Genomic DNA, 6,255 nt, shown 5'->3' with positions numbered 1-6,255 from the left:
TCGCTTGATGTGATAAACTGCCACAATGGCCCAGTGGTTTCCAGCCGATGTTAGTGGAACAGGCCCATACAGATTGATGCCGATACGCCCGAACGGCCGTGCAGGGCAAAGTCTGCACACTGGCTGGCGAAGGGAGTTGTGGAGATTTCCGGCGCTTAGCATCGAGGCAACGGCGTACGAACTTCTGAACGAAGTTGCAAATCCCTTGCCAGTACTATCGCTGTTGAAGGCGCTGTGAAGTTTTGAAAACTCCTGAGTGTGCACACTATGGATCGGCGTAGAATGCTGCGTTTATGTAGGAACGGAGGGTGTGACGTATAACTAATAACCCGTGGTGCCCGTCGGGGCTATAAATGGTCGGGGAAGGCGTTTGTCCCGAATGGTGAAATGGTGAGCTTGACGACGCAACGTGTGAGATGGCTGTGCTGGTGGACCAGAAAGCAAGTCTATAAGGGATGTAATGGAATGATATTTGCGCTGCTCAGACGTGACAGTAGTAAGGTCGAGCGAAGAAACGGCATAGTGGGATAGTGAGCAGCAGGCATTGTCGTCAGGCACAGGTGAGGGTAAGAAGGCTTCAGCCCAAGAATGCTGGCATCCGTTGTGGCACAGCACACGGATATGGTAGTCCTGCAGGCCAAGTGCCCATCGGGCGAAGTGCTTGAGGGATCGCTCAAGGACGATAGCCAAAACAGTGCATAATGGTACGTTATTACATCAAATTGAGGGCCATATACATGAGGCCTGAACTTTGTGAGAAGCCAGATGAGGTGACAAGGCATTATTATTCTATCACAGTGTGCTTTGTCTCAGCTTTTGCAAGCGTACGACTTGGATCAAGCACTACATTTAAGGAAACCCCTATTTGTGCTGGGTGAGAACAGAGGCGGGACAGACACCACTGGCATCTGTGTGCACTTCGGCAGAAGCTGTCGGAGAGTTATGGCGTAAAATCGATGGATACGTTACCAAACGACTGAACATTCTGAAGACTTCATCGCACTTGGAAGACAATAAATTGAGAGACCCGTTGCTTTTAAGTAGCTTTCTCAGGGGCGATGTGATGGCGGCGAAATCGCGAATCAAGCGTCTGAAGTAAGAGCACAGACCGACGAACCTGCGTATCTTTTTAAGGACTTTGGTTGAGTAATTCGGTGATGGCTGGAAGTTTGGCTGCATCAGGGAGGATTCCCTGCTTGGATACGATATAACCCAGCATTGTCCGCTGCCGAGTGGCAAATCGGCAGTACTTGAGGTTTAGCTGCAGCCAAGTGTTTTTAGACACCTTAACAGACCTGATCCGTAAGAGAGTGCGTGAAGTAATGAGCCAAAACAAAAGCGTCGGCGAGAAAGCGCAAGCACGTGTGCCACATGAAGTCATGCAGATTTGTGTCCATCATGCGCTGAAAATTTCCGGGCGCATTACGAAGTCCAAAAGGCATTACTTGCTAAATTCGTATAAGCATTCTGTGTTCGGCCGATCGGCGTCTACCATGGCTACTCACCGATACACTGAGTGCAAATCTAGAAATGAAAAAAAAATTGGTGCCATGTAGACGGTCACTCTCGTCTACTCGCGGGAGATGGTGGCTGTCCTTGCGAGTGATATTTTTTTTAGGCGGCGGTATTCGGAACAGAACCGCATGGGACCATCGTTCTTCGTAATTGGGGTGACAGCAGATACGCTGAAACAGAATGTCGTATCGCCTCGAGTCGCAGCATGCCTTCAACTTGTTCCTTGAATAGACGGCGTTCTGCAGGCGATACATGATAAGGACGTTGCTGCAATGGCGGTTGCGGGCCAGTAACTATGCAATGTGTAACCGCCAGTGTCCGACCATGGGAAGATTGCCCTACATCAAAAGCAAAATGAAATTTTTCTAAAAGGCACAAAGGCTGAGACAGTTGGGCCGGTGTAAGGTCATCGGCAATCGGAAGAATCGAACACATCGCTGGACGACAGGGACACATAGAAACGGCACTGACCATACTGGAACTAGTATAGTCATTGTCGTCAGACAGTTCTATACCTTGAACGTCGTCGATCATTTCTACATTGCCAAGACATTCCCCTCGGAGCAGCAATACAGAGTATGAAAACAGGTCGCAAAGGAAAATTTTGCTGTAACCCTGTGTGATGTCCAATGTGGCAAAAAATTTCTGCAGACGTTTACAGTTACAAAGTCCTCAGATGGAGAATGTAGTGTAACAACGTCTGAGTCTCCGCTGCAGGACGTGGGCGCGAGTGTCGACGCGTTCGGAGGATCATGGATGTCTACTTCGTCAAGTATTTTCCCAGAACGCGAAGAATTATGAGTGAGGGGCTAATCCAAGGATGGCGATACTTTTAGTTCGGCCCGTGTGCAACGAATAACGGCATTCTGGTGCGAGAGAAAATCCCAGCTGAGGATAACGTCAACCGGCGATAACGCTGCAGTCCGGGCCTAGCCACGAAGTCGGCATAACGGAGAGCCATGCTTGGAGAGAGTGGTTGAGTCCTCGCGACGACTTCAGCGAATCTGAGTGGTGCTGCCGAAAGGATCTGTTGGGACGGCGCAACGATGTCCGCGTATAGCGTAGTCGAACAGCCTCAAGAAGATGTTGGCGATGGTCCGGCAAGACCTCGGTGATTTCCTGCTCGATCGTGCGACGAAACGGAGGCAGAGAATGCGATGCAGGTTGCCGTAGATGAGGCGGCTGAGCCAAGGACATCAAGGAGAGCTAGCGTGCAAATTCCGCCCCAACTAGCGCGTTCATTTCAGCAAACAATGCTGACTGGCGGAAGATGATAGCCAAACCAGCCACGAGGTCATCGAACGAAAAAGGGCGACGTGGCAGCTAGCACTGCATGCGCAGCTTCTCGTAGCTTTGGCATAAAGTGACGATATCTGCCACGTACTCAGGATTCGTGCCAAGTAGCATGTTGTATACAGCGTCCTCTATCTCGTTCATGACATTTCTGATTCAGTCGGTCTCCGATATCGTTGCGTTGACTTTCTTACCCAAGTTCAATACATCATCAATGTACCCGGTAAATGATTCACCCGGCTGCTGTGCAGGTTTTCGCAAACACGACTCCGCTCACTGCTTGCGCAAAGCAGGGCGACCGAACACAGCCCCTGAAAAGGTCTTCAACGAGGGCCACGTCGGAAAAGCAGCCTCACGGTTGTTGTACTGGAGACTGGGGACACCCGCGAGATGGAAGAGCACGTTGCTCATCTTGGCCCGATCGTCCAATTTCTTGTGGGTGCCTACCCTAGCAGATGTCGTAAGCCAGTTCTCGACGTTGGTGTCGTGCGCGCCACTGAATATGGCAGGGTCTTTCTGGCGAGCCACACCGCAGCGCATGACCGACTGTGGAGGTGCTGGCTGGGATGCGTCTTCAGGCATGGTTGAGCGTAGGGCATGGAATCGAAGTTCGAGAATTTACATTGTAGGCCGAAACAGACTCCACTACTTCTAAAGGTGTTGATTAGCCGCCAGCGGTTGGGCCGATCGTCAGACCACGGCCTGGACTTTCAGTACAAGTGGTGTTTCCCGAACAAAGCGCTGGAGATATTAACCCACTAGAAAGCGCTGGAGAAGATGGCCCACTATGGCCTACCTCGTCTTCGCTACAGTTATTGTAATCAGGTAATTTTTTTGTCATTTTCAAACCTGGTAGACTCTAACGAGTTGTAATGCGGCGAACTGCCCGTTACCAGGTGTGATAGCCAAATTCAGTCTGCCTCGAACCATACCAAGGAGTTCATGTCGTGCAGTATTTCATAAATAGAGCATTTATGCGCTGAACCAGAAACGCCAATACATGAAACCCTCTAACCCTAGAGCTGGAATAGAATTGGCAGAGATTTCCCAGTTAATCAACACGCGTAAGATAGCTGACATAAGGAAGTAAAATATGGATTGAATTGAGCATTCTCTCAGGAACGGAGGAAGTCTAAAAGCAGTGAAGAAGAAACTAGGAATAGGCAAGGATCTGATGTGTGCGTTAAGAGACAAAGCCAGCAATATTATTACTAACATGGATAAGATAGTTCAAGTGGCTGATGAGTTCTATAAAGATTTATACAGTACCAGTGGCACAGACGACGATAATGAAAGAGAGAATAGTGTAGAGGAATTTCACATCCCCATGAGTGACGAAGGAAGAAGTAAAGAGAGCCTTAGGAGCTATTCAAAGGGTGAAGGCAGCTGGAGAGGACCAGGTATCAGTAGAAGGATGGTGGGCAGATTGGTCAAAAAAAAACTGGCCACCCTGTACACGCAACGCCGCATGATCTCGAGCGTACCGGAATCCTTGAAAGACGCCAAAATAATCGTAATCCATAAGAAAGGGGACGTTAAAGACTTGAAAAATCATAGACCGATCAGCTTCCGTTGCCTACAAAGTATTTACTAAGGTAATCGCAAATTTTTGGAATTATGTCAACAAAAGGGCCAGGGAGGATTTCGTAAAGGCTACTCAATTATAGACTATATTCAAACTAGCAATGTGGAGATAGAGAAATGTCCGGAATATAACCTACCCTTACATAGAGCTTTCATTGATTACTAGAAAGCGTTTTAATCAGTCGCAATCTCAGCAGTCATGCAGGCATTAAGCAATAAGGGTGTAGATGAGCCATATGTAAAAACGCTGAAAGATATCTATAGTGGCTCCACAGTCACCGTAGTCCTGCATAAAGAAAGCAACGAAATCCCAAAAGGACGACGTCAGGCAGGGAGATACGATCTCTCCATTGCTATTCACAGCGTGTTTAGAAGAGGTATTCAGAGACCTGGATTGAAAAGAATTCGGGTAATAAGTAATGGAGAATACTTTAGTAACTTGCCATTCGCTCATGATATTGCCTTGCTTAGTAACTCAGGGTAACAATTCCAATGGATGCTCGCAGACCTGGATAGCCAAAGCAGAAAGTTGGGTATAAGCATTGTTCTGCAAAATACTAAAGTAATGTTTAACAGTACCTGAATAGAACAGCAGTTAACGATAACTAGCCAGGCACTAGAAGTGGTAAGGGAATACAGCTACTTAGGGCAGATAGTGACCGTGTATCTGGATCATGAGACTGAAATATTCAGAAGAATAAGAATGGGCTGGGGTGCATTTGGCAGGCATTCTCAGATCATAAACAGCAGGTTGCCATTATCTCTCAAGAGAAAAGTGTACAACAGCTGTGTCTTAATAGTACTCACGTACAATGCAGCAACCGGGAGGATTACTAAAATGGTCCTACTTAAATTGAGGACAGCACAACGAGCTATAGAAAGACGAATGATGGGTGTAACGTTAAGAGGATATGGAGAGAGCAGACTGCGTGAGGGAAGAAACGCGAGTTAACTACATCTCAGTGCGAATCAAGAAAAAGAAATCGGCATGGGCATGGCGTGTAATGAAGAGGGACGATAACCGGTGGTCATTAAGGGTTACAGACTGGATTCCAAGAGAAGAGAAACGAAGCAGGGGGTGGCAGACAGGTAGTTGGGCGGATGAGGTTAAGAAGTTTGCAGGGACAACGTGACCGCAATTAGCACATGACCGGGGTAGTTGGAGAAGTATGGGAAGATCTTTGCCTAGCAGTGGGCGTAGCCCCGCTGATGATGATGATGACTAAGGGGTATTTATGAGAGAGAGAGAAATCAAGAAATAGAAGGCAGGGAAAACAGTGATAGAGATACTAAACAAATTAGGAGCTCAGTATAGGACAGACTTTCAAAGACAGATCTAAAGGGCACTGCCTCTACAGTATTTTCATGATTGGTGGGTGATGAGAAGTGGCTGGTGAAAAAAAACGGTCGAACAAAAGTAACCCGCATATTCTATAAATCATGGTTTCTAAGGATAAAGTCATACCGTGGCAGGGCTTGGTATGGTGAGTGATTTTTCCTTGCCGCTCTCAGCTTCCCCACAATTCTGACACCTCTTTCCTGTGGGGTCCACCAGCCAGGCCATGAGGGAGTAATTTTCAGCAGATTGACGGATGATTGTAACAACCGTGTTGTTTCCCAGGCCTTCATCAAGAATAAATGTTTCTTGGACAGTTCCGTTGAAGCCTTTCGTTATGTACATAATCTGCGAAATGAAGAATTGCTTGTTTACTTATTGCACTGTGCGATGAAAACAGATCTATTTGTCAAATAGCTGGAAGAGTTGGTGGCTAAAATCCGCTCAACAGATTGGTTTGACAGGAGCACATGCCACAGCCACCTCTGTACAAAGGGATAGGTGATGCCAGCAAGCGAGCCACAATA

Source organism: Dermacentor variabilis, chromosome 9, assembly GCF_050947875.1.
Source record: "Dermacentor variabilis isolate Ectoservices chromosome 9, ASM5094787v1, whole genome shotgun sequence".
Classification (NCBI taxonomy): Eukaryota; Metazoa; Arthropoda; class Arachnida; order Ixodida; family Ixodidae; genus Dermacentor; species Dermacentor variabilis.
The sequence above is the reverse complement of the archived record's forward strand: the minus strand, read 5'-3'. Positions refer to the sequence as shown.